Source organism: Teleopsis dalmanni, chromosome X, assembly GCF_002237135.1.
Source record: "Teleopsis dalmanni isolate 2A chromosome X, ASM223713v2, whole genome shotgun sequence".
Lineage (NCBI taxonomy): Eukaryota > Metazoa > Arthropoda > Insecta > Diptera > Diopsidae > Teleopsis > Teleopsis dalmanni.
Genome location: NC_051848.1, coordinates 49,843,595 through 49,860,207, shown reverse-complemented (window position 1 = coordinate 49,860,207; position 16,613 = coordinate 49,843,595). Strand labels below are relative to the sequence as shown.

General features: G+C 30.0%; 1 pseudogene; it reads right to left on the bottom strand.

Moving 5' to 3' along the window:
* The window catches only part of LOC119688396, a 28,460-nt pseudogene that overhangs the window by 7,583 nt on the left and 4,264 nt on the right, over positions 1-16,613 (bottom strand).

The window sequence follows — 16,613 nt, the reverse complement described above, 5'->3', positions numbered from 1 at the left end:
ATATGGAATATAAATGCACTGTTTAGACTGTTAAGCGATCATATCATTGTTTGCTGGAACGCAGCTATAGATCACATCTTTCACGTTGAAATATAATATTTTTTGGTGTAACCTTTAATATCAATTTATCGTTGATCCAAAACGTAGGGTTGTTTTATGTTATGTCTCATCGGACAATTTCAATATTTTTATAAATAATATATTAAAAAATTAAAATACATTTCTTTCATTTTTAATTGTATATCATTATCGATTATATATCATTATCGATAGTATATCATTATCGATAACATTTCATAATCGATAACATGTCATTAATGCTACTATATCATTATCGATAACATATCATTATCGATAACATATCATTATCGATAACATATCATTATCGATAATATATCATTATCGATAACATATCATTATCGATAACATATCATCATTGATAACATATCGTTTATAATATATCACTATAGATAACTTATCATTATCGATAGCATATCATTATCAATTACATATAATTATCGATTTCATAACAATGCAATTAAATATTTATCGATACAAAAATGCAACACATAAAAAATTAGTCATTTGACTTTTACAACACTACTCGATTGTTGATGGCGGATGAATGTTTGAAATGAAGCTACTCGCTACTCGGTTTGCTAGTTACTACCAATAAATCTAAAACTAACTTTATGCAATTTACTTTAGATGCTTTAGATAATGACTTGCAATTTTGTTATTAGCACGTCCAACAACAACACAACAACGTAGCTGATAGTGTAGAGTTGGGCGCGGGATGGCTGACTGACGGTTCAAGTTGCACTTTTAAATGCGTTGGCGTGTAAAGTTTAATGTACTTTAAGGAAATCAAATAAAAACGTTAAACAAATAAAAAATTTAAAAATTATTTTATATCAAAAAAATATAAAAAATAAATAAAAAAAAAACAAACAAATAATAGTGGAAAAAATGAATGTTTTTATTTGAAATGAACATAAAAGTAACTGAAATTAAGTTGATGTTTCTCAAGGGAACAATTTAGAAGAGAAGTATTCAATGGATGAATGTGGTGAAAATGTTTGTGTACTTTAATACCAAAAAAATGGAATGAGTAAAATTTATTGAAAAATATCTTAAAATAAAATTGAAGTAGACAAGCATTAACTAAGCTCGACCCAAAACCCATCACCCAAAAGCCAAAACTTAAGTTTAATTTTACTTAATTTAATTTAATTTAATTTAATCGTTAAGAATTCGAAATCATTTTCAAAACCAACTCAAAGAGAAGCGTTCAAAACGTTTTTTTTACAAATGTCGTATCTTTGCAGTAAAAAACGAAAAAAAAAAAAGAAATAATTCCAACGCAATAAAAAACTTTAATTTAACAAATAATAATAAAAAAAAAACAAAAAAACTTAAATTATTTACCATATTTTGGGTAATTAGTCCCTGACTGGTTTCAGCCGCCCCACTCCCGTCTCAAAGGTAAACCTAATGAAAAATGGGAAAAAGAGAGAAGAAAAAGATAGTAAAGAGTTTTGTTGGTGTGTGTTTACGTAAAATTAATTAAAAAAAAAAAAAAAAAAGGAAAGAAACATAAAAAGAGAGTAGGGAAAGATAGAGAGAGAGAGAGAGAGAAATAGAGAGAGTAAAATAATTTTTATTTACTTAAAATAAAAATCAATCCGAAAATATTATTAAAACTAAATGAAAGTATAATTTTGCTATAAAAAAATGTAATTTACTCAATGCCAAAACAAAAGTCAAACTAATTTTTCAATTTCTTTTCATATGCCATTTATCGAATATTCGATTGGTGTATTTTTTTTTTTTCCTTAAAAAAAGTTGAAGCAAAGAAGTAGTGATGAGTAAAAATATATGAAGTCTTTGAAATTTTATTAAACAGAACGAAATATTATTTAAATTTGCACAAAGGAACCCCAAAAACTCAACTCCAAATTACCGAAGAGTGACAGAGAGAGAAAGAGAGAGAGAAAAACTTAAGCTAAGTAATTTTTTTTAAATTATTTACAGTATTCCAAAACTCCAATAATTTGTCACAATCATACATAGATACATATTTAACTAGTGATTATAATGCATAAAATAACACACAACTATTAGTTTCAAAATAACATGCAAGGGCTTAACATATATACTTTAAGTTAGGTTCAGTCATGCATTCTGGAGAAACTTAAAAAGCCTAATTAGTCAAAAGTATAAAAGAAATATCAAGAAAATAAAATCAAATTTTTCAAATCTTGAAAAATGGTTTTGATTATCATTATCATTATAACTTCGATTCGGCAGAACATTCGTAGTCCTCATTCCCGATTGATTGAACTGGGAAAATAGCACTCCTGCTTCAGATACACCGACGTTTAAAAAACTAATGAAGGAGTTAGTGCAGCGATATTTGGTCTTAACACTAGAATCTCGCTCGTGCTGGGTATATGGCCCACTATCTTCTAAATGGAGGTTCACGCTATAGAGGTCTGCGCTCGAATCAATATTAGTAATGGGTTTGGAGGCGCCCGTATGTGTATTTATTCATATAGAAAAGCAGCAATCAAAGCATTATCTGCTTGGAAGTTTTCTTCAAAGCTTCTGCTATACTGCTATGATACGCTGCAGCAGCTGGCAAGCAAAAACAAAGTGATGCCTTCCTGGGTACCTGGTCACACAGGAATTAATGGTAATGAATCTGTGGACAATCTTGCAAGAACATGATCTGTCCTTTAACTCTGTATACCGGAGCCTTATTTTGGTTTACATTGATCTACAACAAAAATGGTTTTAAAATGAAAGAAGAGTCTACTAGCGCGACATTTCAGGTAACCAACAGGTAACCAGCTTATTTGTCAATACAGTTACGGTGAGATACCTTTCTTCAGCAAAACAGAGTTGAGGTTGCTGCTGGGATATTTAACGGGTTACTACGGACTGTGTTATCACGTTAACAAAATGGGTCTGTTTAAAGAGATAGATTGTCGACTCTGTTTAAAAGCAGACGAAACTTATAGTCACATTCTCTGTGTCTGTCTAACTGTGATCAGGACTAGAAGGAGGTCACTGGGTTAAGAATTACTTTCCCCTTCTGAATGTCTTCTGTCGGTTAGGGCCTGTAGCAGTGAAAAAGTTAAACTATGGTCGCGGTGCTCCGCTGGAATCTGGTTTATTTCTATTATTTATCACTCTAGTCTATTCTATCATTATTGTAGACCTCAAACGCATAATATATATTCTGTTGTATTAATTTTGTGATTGAAAGAAAACCTAAAAGAAAATATTGTGTACACATGTGAAAAAAAAATTAGATTAAATAAGCCTGTAATATGGCGTTATATATATTAAATATATGCATATTATACCTAATATGCAGCATATGGTTATTTCGCAAGTATTAAATGAAGGAATAAATACATTTTTAACGGTTTATTACTAGATGTTAAATTGAAGAAAAACTAATGTCATACTACGAAAACATAGGGTTATTAGCTACCATTTGAAAAATTAAAGAACTAGTTCATACATTGACATTCATATATAAGTAGAATATAAATCAGGATAGTTAGTGATGGAAAAAATATATTAAACGTTTCACATAAGAAATAAAAGATTGTTAGCTCTCAATATATGCGAATATATGCTTAATCTACTTCTTCATTATAGGTTTGAATCCTGTTTTGGTACAAGAATTGAATTGGAAATGTGAAATAATGACATATCAAATGTCTGTAGAGCCAGACGTCGAGCATTCACGCCATCTCTTCGGTGGTCGACCGGGTAATCTCGTGAATAAATGTGTAGAATATAATAAATCGAAGTAGTGAGTAGCGATAAAAAATAATGATTATCATTGAAAAGAAATAAACGATTGGTACCTGATATTGAAAATTTATTAGTGAGTAGAGTTAAAAAGATAGAAAACGCTATAGTTGAGAAAAAAAAGAATTATGGAACTAATCTATACAATCACGTAAATACGTAGTACAGAGTAGCGGATGAGTAATAGAAATGAGCCCACATTTTTCCTATTTTAAAAACTGAATATAACAATAAGGATTATGTACCTAGTCTAAGGAATGGGTGAAATATATTGAGGGTATCAAAGGAGAAGGAAGAGATGAATATATTTGAAATTTGATATTTAATATTAATTTATATTTTCTTTTACAATGGAAAAATATGTATTTGAAAAGCTATCAATATCCTGTTTATGTCTAAAAATCCCTACCAGGCAATATAAGGACATTACTATTGCAAAATTAATTTTGTTTTGTTATAAAATTTCTTCGGTTGTGTTTGTTTATAGACACAAAAGTTATGTGTGCTATAAGTGTGCTATTAGTAATTAAAATTAAATCAAATCTGAGAATAAATCATTATTAGACACAAAATGGCCCCCAGGATAAATAAGTGCGAAATATATTTGATAAATAAATAAATTGAATTGTTTTATGGTAATAATTTTACAAAATTCTACAGCAAACACGGATATGAGTATTTTTATTAATTAATTAAAACACTACATAAATTATCGTTTACATATGCAACATATTTTTACAACAATTTGCAATAATTACAATAACAACATTTATTTCTGTGTACATACACTGAGAGAAAATACAAAAGATAGGTAAAATATTTGTTTAAATTTCGCTTCGAATTCTGTGTTTAGTTATGTGCGTGTAATTAGGTTTTATGATTGTGGGTTGTAGGGTGTGTGTAGGGTGTGTAAGGTGCGTAGGGTATTATAAATAATTAAAAGTACATATATGGTTATAAAATTATGCCATTCATTCTTATTTTATTTGATTGAAGATATATCAAAGAGCGTGAGTGAGTCTAAAGAAAAAAATACACCAATCGACGACTGAATTGTGATTTCAACAAGCGAACTAATATTAATAATTCAAGTTAATAACAACAACGACAACAATTATTCATAAAATATTCAATAATAAATTCATTTTAAATAAATAAGAAAAATAAGAAATTCATAAATAAATAAATAACTAAATAACTAAATAACAAAAAGAAAAACATGTACAATCAAAATGAATTACAGTCACAAATTATTTTGAATAAGAAAACACCTACCTTCTTGACGCTTCGAGTGGTTGAAAACCCATCACCGCGACGATAGTTATCGCCCTATAAAATCACAAGACAAGATTAAAAAACATGTTGATAGGGTGTATACATGAATATATGTGCGTATAGGTCAATAGTTTTATACTCACCATCACTTGATGTGATCTTAACGTGCCGAAATTATCACGTCCGCGATATGTTTGCTGAGTATTGTAGCCATCAGGCTGAAATTGGAAGAGCGTTTCAGAATTGGGTCCATGATGGTGCATGGGTTTGCGTAATGTATTTTTTGGTGAGTGCATTTTATTTTGACTAGGTGGCTGTGGCAATAGTACCGGTTCAGCATAAGTAACCTCCTCAACTTGTGGTAACAGTTTTGGCTCTGCTTGTATTCTGAAACTCAAATATTATTTAATAGTTAGAGAATTTTCGTAAAACATGTGTAAAAGTAATGTTAGTTACCTATTAACATTTTGACGTTGTTCGAAGTACTCATATTCTGTATCGGGATATGGTAAATTATCATCCTCATCTTTATGGCAACGTCGACCGCAAAAGTAGCCTGTAAAGAAGCCCACTAAAAGCGAAAATATGGAACCGGCTAACACGGCCATCACTAGCGTTTCCACTGTGTATTGGGCATTGATAATATCTGCTGAAATTTGTGGACCTTTAGTGTTGAATATGGCGAATAGTTGTTTTTTTTTATTTTATTTTATTTTTTTTTTGTGTTTTTATTTGTTTTTTTATTTGTTTTTTTTTTGGTTTTTTTTTTCGTATTTTACATGATGCAAGTTGTGATTGCCAATTGTTTAGTTTCATGACAAGGAATTTTGTTCATATCCAACGTTATGTGTATTGTGTTTTATGGATCGGGCATTATCAACCAATCAACAAACCAACCAAAATCAACCATTCAACCAATTTACCATAAAAATCGTTACAACATCGAAGTGTTACAAACATCGAACGCAGTATATGTTACACATAAAAACGCCAACAAATCGAACGAAATGAACGCAACCAAATACAAAACGTACAAAAGTAAAAAAGAAAGAAAGAAAGAAAAAGAGAAACAACAAATGTGTCAGTATTTTGTACTCATTCTTATGTTAATGTTTGCTTAAAAAAAAATGGCTTAAATTTTGACCTTAAGTATATCGTCAATGCATTAAGAGAAGTCAATTAGATAGCGCCATTTTCTTTTTCTATTGTTCAGTATTACATATAAAAGTTATTATAATTAACTAAATTAATTATAATTAACTAAACTAAGTTGTTAATTAAATCAGAACTCATGCAGGTCTCTTAATTTGCAAATTAAAACGAAAGCAGAAACGGTGAAGAAATGACATGCAATAAAACTTTATATGACGGGTTCAATAATACTGAAAATAAGTTAACGCATGCATTAGAATTCATTGGCATAAATATGGGAGGGTTGATCCCTTAGAATATTTGGACCTATTTACGATGAATTTGTTTTCAAAATCCCTTTCAAAATCAGTCTCTGTATACGTCAATGCTAATATTGGTAAACTATTCACTTAAACTACATTTTTATGAGGTATATCAGTTTTTATCGGGACTCAAGTGATGGACGTAGTACCAATATATCCAAGAACTATAAACTAAGGATGCAATAAGGTACACATGTAAAATTAAAAGAAAAAAAAGGGAATTGATATGGTAAACTATTCACTTAAACTACATTTTTATGAGGTATATCAGTTTTTATCGGGACTCAAGTGATGGACGTAGTACCAATATATCCAAGAACTATAAACTAAGGATGCAATAAGGTACACATGTAAAATTAAAACAAAAAAAAGGGAATTGAAATAAAAATTAAACTAAAAAAAGAAAGAGAACGGGAATAGGAAGCGAAAAAAATTTTGATCGGGACTCAAGTGATGAATGCAAAACCAATATCTCTAAGAAATTGGGATATTATAAACTAAGAATACAATAAGGTACACATGTAAAATTAAAAAAAAAAAGGGAAATTATGTTAAATAAAAATTAAACTGAAAAAAAAGAGAACGTGAATGGGAAGCAAAAAAAAGTTTTGATCGGAACTTAAGTGATGGACGTAGTACCAATATCTCAAAGATATTGGGAAATTATAAACTAAGGATGCAAAATGGTACACATGTAAAATTAAAAGAAAAAAAAGGGATATAAATTAAAAATTAAACTGAAAAATAAAAGAGAATGGGAAGTAAAAAAAGTTTCGATAGGGGCTCAAATGATGGACGTTGTACCAATATCTCTAAGATATTGGGAAATTGTAAATTAAGGATACAATAAGGTACACATGTGAAATTAAAATAAAAAAGGGAAATTAAATAAAAATTAAACTAAAAAAGAGAAAGAGAATGAAAGAATGGGAAGCGAAAAAAAGTTTTGATCGGGACTCAAAATGATGCATGTAAAACCAATATTCCCAAGAAATTGGGAAATTATAAACTAAGGATGTAAAAAGGTACACATGTAAAATTAAAAGAAAAAAGGGAAATTAAATAAAAATTAAACTAAAAAAGAGAAAGAGAATGAAAGAATGGGAAGCGAAAAAAAGTTTTGATCGGGACTCAAGTGATGCATGTACAATATTTCCAAGAAATTGGGAAATTATAAACTAAGGATATAATAATGTATGTAAAAAATTAAAAAAAGGGAAATAAAATAAAAATTAAACTAAAAAAAGAAAAGCAATGGGAAGTGAAAAAACTTTCAATAAATAAAAATTTGAAACGTTAGATAAAAATTGTCAGGGTATAAGAAGGATTCTTAGAATTAAATATATACCAATCAATTTTTTGAAGCATAAAATATGGTAGAGCGACCAAATGAGTAGGTAAGAGAATGACTAAATGACTTAAATAAAACCAAATATTTGAAATTGTGAAGAAAGAATGCAAAAGAAATGTTAATGTAACTACGAGTCAATATTAGGTAAATGAGAATAGTTGATAAAATGAAATTAGGCCAAATATATAATAAGTGAAATAGAGTAGAAAGAGTGAAGGAGTGTCAGTAAAAGAGAGAGTTAGAAACATAATGCTGAAGAGCACACGACTGCAATTTAAGTCGCTGGTTAAAGTAGCAGACTACTTTCGCTGTAGTCCAATTGCAGGGAATAAAGTAGTCAGCACTGTGGCATAATCTTCCACAGTACTTTAGTACTATCCACTTCCTTCTTAATATATAAATCCGTAGCAACTAGAGATATCGAAAATAGAGTTAATAGAATGTATTATTTAAGTACTGCACAGGATTAGCCACAGTAATTGGCTACTGATTTCCATTCAATTGAAATAAGAATCGTCAACTACTGTGGCGGGAGAATGCAGTTTAATCGTGCGTTGGAATTTGAGTAAAAATTGGTTGAGCAAATAGTAGACATAAAAAAAAAAATAAAGATGAATATGTACAACTAGACAGAGAGAATGGAAAGCGTGAGTGAGAACAATAGTTTGACGACTGACAATGATATAAAATCATATCAAGTTGAGCGTGAGAGTGAGAATTTGTCATAAAACAATTTCATATAAAAAATCAAACTAAGTAAAATATTATATTTAAGCCACGAAGGAAGTTAAACAAAAGTAATGAAGTTGCGTGAGAGAGATAAAGAGAAAGATTGAGACGAATGATTATTATTATTAAGATGGATTATTGTGCATTGCGACCTGGAGGTCTATTATCTCTATTCAAGGCGAATAATAGTAATAAATAAAAGTAAGCATTTATAAGGTGTTTAATAGTAGAATAAGACCTAAATATTTAAATCATAAGAGTTAGTTTCATAAAACAGAAATTGCAAAACCAAACAATATTTTTTGGTCAAGATGTCTGACCGCTTGGTCAGATACACTTATAAACGTACGATGAATAGATAAAAATTTAGATAGTTGTTTAGAAGCTCAACTCGATTACCAATAACTCAGGTACCATAATTGTCACTAGATGGCGTACATAGCGTCTTTTGTCAGTGTCGTCTAGCGATGTCGCAATAACCAAGCTACATATATAATATATGTAGCGTTATAAAAAAAAGTTACTCAGAATAATGAAATGTACCAAAATTCGTTGTTTTGAAATAATTGAATAGTTACCATTTTGTCGAGGCGGCTGGTCAATATGTGTCTTATGTGTTTCTGATTACATTATGAAGATGCCGTTTCACACAAGATTGTTAAAAATTGTGGAGAAGTGAATACTTTCGTATAAATAAAAAGTGGTAAAGAGAGCAACACAATGTTTTATACTAATAAAAGCTGGATAAAAAGTAACTCTTGAAGGTATTTTGCACAGTACCGGATTAGATATTGACTATGGTACATGTCTTTATTCTTCGTATGTGGTTTTAATATTTTTGATTTAATACATTGATCAATTTGTTCATTAAAGGTTTTTTATCTTAATCCCTCGACTAGTTCTGCATTTTAATATATTTTGGTTAAATTATTTAATAAAAATTTTTAAAAACTGTCAATCCATGATATGTGACAACAAAATAACAGTATCTATCGGTAAATAAAAATTGACATGTTAGAACAAAGCTAAGAGCATGGAAAAAAAACGCTTTGGACATGCATCGAAAAATATGAAAAATTGTAGATGAAGTTTATGTACACAACAAACTGCGGCATTACACAGACACACTACAAAGACTACAAAAACTAGAAAAACTAGAAAAACTTCAAAAAATAAAATAAAAGATATCAAAGGATGAATGTCAATAGAGACGCGCAACGATGACGCGTGAATGCATGTCACGCCATGTTGCCACGCCTTATCATGCGAGCTTCTGCTATGCTTTGCTAGGCTATGAATATGTTAGCTTATGACGCTGTCAGTTAGGATTGTTACCTTCAAAGTTTTTATCCTGCATTATATTGATGATTTCTTGATCCTTGCTCTGACGTCGTGAATCCAATAAATCCATTTCATTGCGGTATCCTTTCTGTTCACCCACATTTGCATCTTTGGAGTTGATTTTACCTGTTATAGAAAAACGAGAAAAAAAATTGTAAGGAAATCATTATAATAGTGAAAAAGATGAATATAGAATGTGTAGAATAATTGTTGTTGTTTCGCCTTCGGCTTTTCCATCCATAAATTGTGCAATATATACTAGATATATATACACATACATATACATTATACATATACATATAAAAATATTGCATATAGTGGAAAAATCAAGTGTTTCGTTACTGATGCGAAACCATTGATGACACTATCAAAGCCATCAATGTCACTCATTTAAGACTTACATTCACTTTAGACGTTTCAACTTCGTATATATAACACATAAATAATCCACGTATTTTTTTAACTACCCAGCATCATATCCAGTACCCAATATCCCAGTAAATAAGATACCCAGTATTTAATTTAATTTAAATTATTTCAACAATATATTTTCCCTCTTAAGAAGACCGGAGTAGTGCTTAAGAGCCTGAGTTGTCATCCCCATATTTAGATATGCATTATAATTATAGCACAACGCACTTTAAACGAGCAACAAGTATATCTGTACATAACAAATCCATAACCAAATAACAAATCCTCTTCCATAACAAATACTGACACTCTATTTTTGATCTAACCTTTCGTAAAGGACGATATATGCGTACTTAAGACCATGCATGATAGAGCTTCAGAACTCTTTGTAGCAAACAAGAGCTAAAGCATTATCGTCTATATATTGAATAAAAAGTATTCGAGTCTATTAAGTATAACACAAAGTAATTAAATTTATTATCACGTCTTTAAAGTGGGCCCCATCAAATGAAATACAACAATGCCAGCACTAAACTTGCAACGTGAAACTTTCTATAGTTCCAATCGACTTGAAAAAGTTTCTTCGAAGTGCTAATTCTAGTCTAAAACAGAAAAAAGTCTCTCGAGACAATGTTAAGAGATACGAAGCTAGGTCATTAATATGCGTTAAATCTTTATCAAAATCTTCTGTAAAATGATGGCATTGTACCATCACAGAACACTCAAAAGTATAATTATAAAAATAATTAATGTAATCATACGTGCTAATACATTTCAAATCTCTGTTTGTTTTTGTCCAAAGTGTTATGAGTATCGATGGTCAATCAATGGTTACAAAAAGCGATCGTTTACTAACGATAGTCATCCCCACCACACTTCGTCACAATTGAATAAATCATTTCAGTGAAACTGAAAAAAGTCATAAATGCTTTGTGAAAATACTATTCATTTGAACAATCCAGTAAAAATCGTGCTTTGTCTATATTCTTCGCAAAAGTGCATATATTCTCTTTTATTTAGTATATTTATTAAATTTTAAATGATACCGCTCGGATATGATCAATATCATACTATTTTCTTATATATTCCTGCTTAATAGAACCTTCCTGACAAGTTTGTAAAAAAGATTAGATTAGCACGACGAACTATATAGGTCATTAAAATAATTGTGTTATTGTTCTGATACTTGCTTTGGAGATAATTTCGAGCTTTTAATAAAATTTATAATTGATTTATGATTCATAAAAACTATAAATCTGGAATACGTATTGGAAGAGTATCATCTTCTTTACTACTATAATATTCTAAATTAAAGGTTATATATTTAACTTAAATATATTATTGTCTATAGTACAATTTGTCTATGTACAAACTGAACGATAAGAACTCGATTTTCCCAAAAAGATATTCACAAATGAACTTGAAAACTTCAAGATAGTGGAAACATGAATTAACATAATCTGAATCAATTATGATGAGTTAAGCATCACAGTAATAATGAAGAAGAATCAGTCCGTACACAAGTAACATGGGTGGACAATGTAACAGGTAATGAACGAAAAGTCACAAACAACTAGTGTAGAATAACATGAGACATACGAGCAGAAGGTATCGAAAACTTTTTAGAGGTATTTAAGATTTGACTAGTGTTATGTACTTGAGTTGGTGACTCTATTTTAACTATGGACTGTTTTAAATCACACTAAAAATAAGTGAATACGGGGGCTTTATGAAATGATGGATCTGATGTCTTTGTACCTGCCTGTGTTTATCAGTTTTCTCTGTATTTTTAGGTCAATTATGTTGAACAGTATTTTTCGACTGAATCAATTCTCAGATCTCTATGGATACCTGCTCCTCTTATGTACAACGGGACATGTACCAATTTTCTTTAGGCTATATTTTGTCCCCTTTGAAGAATTTTTAATGTGAGTTAGTCCTGGTTTTATAATCTGATTGTATCTGTTGACTCTATTTTTCATGTTGAGCTTTTTGCTACTGATGAACGGGTGGAGGGAGTGCAATGTTCGGGCAGCTTGAGCTCGTTTGGAATTGAAGTGTGCCTTTCAAGAGAGTGGTCGTTGTTGAAGGTTATGCCATAGTAGTTGAGAGTATCGGTCCATTCTATTTCTTATTCTTCTACCTTTAGTCTTCTGGGTGCTTGGCGACGTTTCCTGGTAATGAAAATTGTCCTTGTCTATCCTGCATTAAGCTTTATTTTCCGCCTTTTAAAATATTGAACGAGCCACTATTATTGTGGATGATGATAAGCCATATGATTTCTTAAAATTTCTTGCGGCCGAAATTTATAATATAACCTAAGTATTTAAATAGAGTATCAGGAAGTTGGTTGTAAATTATTGATTTCTTCTATCTGTTATTGCAGGATGTAACGCTGAACGTTCTCTGGAATATCTTTCAGGTGATTATATTTCTGCTAATTTTCTGAAAGTGTTCCTTTGGTACTGTAAATAGCTATCTTAACTTATTTATGGTTAAAAAAAGTATTTTTAGATCTGGAAAATCTAAAAAACATGTTATGATCCATTCGATTAAATACGTTAAATGCATATTTGATATCGAAATTTCCGTGACGGAATCCAGCATACGTCTCCTACGATCGGGATTCATTAATAGACTCCTCACCGTAAAAAGTGCAAGCTTTTCGGTATGCTTTCATACTTCTTTTGATATTTTAGTCATTATCAAATCAATAAAATCGTTTTCAACATCGATGAAGAGCCATAACGGCTCTTTCATAGATAGCCTGAAATATCGCTTGTTCGATATGTGGGTATCAACATTATCTAGTGACGATAAAATACCGCGAATACTTTTTATGTTAATAATGAACAGTTCTATTTCCTTGAATTCAAAACACTGATACTAGGAATACTTATTAATATAAAATGGGGAAAAATCCGTTGTTAAAATTGCTTACGAATCTAGAGTTTCGGGATTTAGTATACGCATGAATACTTTCTCATCCACAAGTCGAATGCCGTAGTATGGTTGCAAGGGTCACAATTTTAACTAAAAATCTTATTAAATAGTCACCTTCAAGGGATTGCCACAGAAACCTTTAATTTAATAAATTTGAATTAAAAGGACATGAATACATTTAAGAATGGAAACTGTTCTTATAGTGCAGCAGGTTCATTGTGGGTGCAGTAAGGGTAGCTGAAGTGGCAACAGAAACAAAGTTGCTATATTCAATTTACACTTTTGGCAAGGAGCCAAATCTCCAATTACACATGAAATTTTTATTATTACAACAAAAATATATTGCAGCAACAACAACGGTTGTAGCAACGATAACAGCAATAGTTGCAACAACAAAAACTCAAAAAAAATTAAGTAACGAAAGCTGAAGAAAAAAAATGTTAAAACAATAAAACTTCGCATACTTGCAGTTGGAACTCATAGAGCAGCAACAGCAACAGCAACAGCAACAGCAACAGTAGTGGCATGGCAGTTAAAGGTTGACAACAACTAGAAATATGTTGCTGCTCCCTGCTTGGCTGCTTATAACATATGCCGCAGGTGTCAGCCAGTCAGCCAGTCAGGCAGTGAGGCAATGAGGGAGTGAGGGAGTCGAACGGTTAGACGGACAGACACAAGAAGTCAAGAGTAAAAGTAATAGCAATGACAACAAATATAATAAAACAAAAACTACTTAAATTGAATACGAACCTGAAGGGCATGCAGCATGTTGCCCGGTTGCAACATTTTGATAAAAGTAATTCTCCTCGAGCCAGCGTGGCGCGCCATGGGAACGACATTTGCCAGCAATTTTGTCCCAGGCACAGTAAGGATCCTGCAGAGCAACACACTCGCTGTTTTAGAGTTAAGTTCCAAGTGCAATGCAGCAGTAGCAACAGTAGTAGCAGTAGCAGAAGCAGTGATGTTGTTCCAATGATAGTTGTGTTATGCACAATGAGTGCGTTTGTATTGTTAGCGCATTCGTTGTTGGTGACATGTAGCCAACGCATTGCAATACAGCGTTTGAGGTAGCAATAGTTTCGTTTCAGCAACAACGGCAGCAGCAGCAGCAGCAGTAGCAACAGCAACAGCATAAAGAATAGTTAAAAGAATTGAAAGGAAAAAATTTTAATTTTTTGCAAATTTAAAACAAATTAAATGATGTTGCATGCAACTACAGCAGTTGCTGCAGTCGCACAAACAACAACACTAACAATAGCAATATCAGCAATTTTCGTTTCGTGTAAAGGTACCAAAAAAAAGCACATCTATGTACTTATGTGCATATATTCATATATATATACATATATATATATATAGTATATATATTTATATAGGAATATGTGTAAATTAAATTTGAGCACATAAATTACAACGAACGCGACAAGAGCTGAGTAGTGTAAAATTATTTTTAGCTCACCTGCAACTCGTAATTTTATCGTTGTGACAACGATGCAATTGTATTGCAATCACTTGACTATCGGTGACAATGATTAATTTACCATCGTCGTAGCTGCCATCTTTGGGTTGATCTGTGAAAAAAATATAGTGTTTTTTAAAAATGGAGCGAGAAGAAATATTAAATAAATAGTATTAAAGCACATAATTACGAAAAAAAAGTGCTAGATGACAGTGGCGTAAAATTAAGGGTGCAATGATTAACTCCTGATGATTGAGCTAAAGTCAGTCTACCATTGCAACTGATTATACTTTTTACCTCAAGTAAATTTTGATTTAACTTGTTCTTAACAAAAATTATTATGAATACTTCTTATGAGCACATTAAGTGTCTAATGCTACATTCTAGCATTTTCATACAATAGAAGATTTCGTAGCATTATATATTTTTATTAATAAAATATTTAAAAATTGTTAATGACAAATTAATTTTTTTAAGTGATAGAGAAATAACATAAATTAAATTAATAGATTTCAGGTTTACTAAAATTTCGAAAAATTTTATTTTTTTTATACCAATTATTCATAATTATTAAGGGACAAAGAATAAATTCAACAGTACAAATAATTTGTTTAGTGACCTTGACTAGCACTATTTTCATTACATATCTACAAAGACATAAGCTTTGTGATTGAATTACTTGTAAGGTAATCCAATAATAATAGAAGAAACTAAGGAATAGAACTAATAAACAGAGGATGAAGATACACTCTGATTATAAAACTCTTTAAATACTGCTTTTTATACTATCATTTAAATATTTAAGTATGGCTTGTGGCAATCGCATAATAACTACATTATTATTAGACTTAAAATTAGTAGTTGCTCTGTTCTAGCACTTTTTATAGAAAAATTTTAACTCTACTCCTTTTGAAATAATATACACCACTGTAAAAACGCACTATGGCAAAAAAAACTGAACACTAAGGTCACTGCAACAGCAGCTGTAGCAGCAGTTGCAGATTTAGCAGTAGCAATATTGCTGCATTGCATTACGTTGCAGATTTTCATTTTTAATGAATTTCATTTGTTAATTTTTTTTATTCTTTCCTGACGTTTTTATTTCTCTGATCCAATTTCTTCAGTAATCAATAGTTTCTTTTTTTTTTTTTCTGTGACAATTGTACCAATCAACAATTTTTACTACCACTTCACTTACCATATTGCATCGTTCGTACAATTTCCAAATTTCTTATAGGTTCACTCTTTGGCAGCACATCAATTTCTTCAATTACGACTGATGATACTTTCTTCTCGGAATCTGCGGATTCCGCATTGACAGATTTTATTATTTTGCCATGATCTGTGAATGAAAAAAAAAAAAAATAGTCAAAAAATTGTTTAATTACATTAAATAATTGATGGACTTAATTTTAAAATACCATAATATTTATATTTATATTTATATTTATATTTATATTTATATTTATATTTATATTTATATTTGTATTTATATTTATGTATGTATATTTATAATTATATATTTATATTTGTATTTTTATATTTATATATTTATATTTATATTTTTATATTTATATATTTATATTTATATATTTATATTTAAATTTATATTATATTTATATTTATTTATATATATTTATATTTATAAACTATACAATAAATATAACAATACATATATAGATGAATGATTATATTTATATTTATTTTATTTATATTTATTTATATATATTTATATTTATAAACTATACAATAAATATAACAATACATATACAGATGAATGATTATATTTATATTTATTTATTTTTGTATTTATTTATATTTA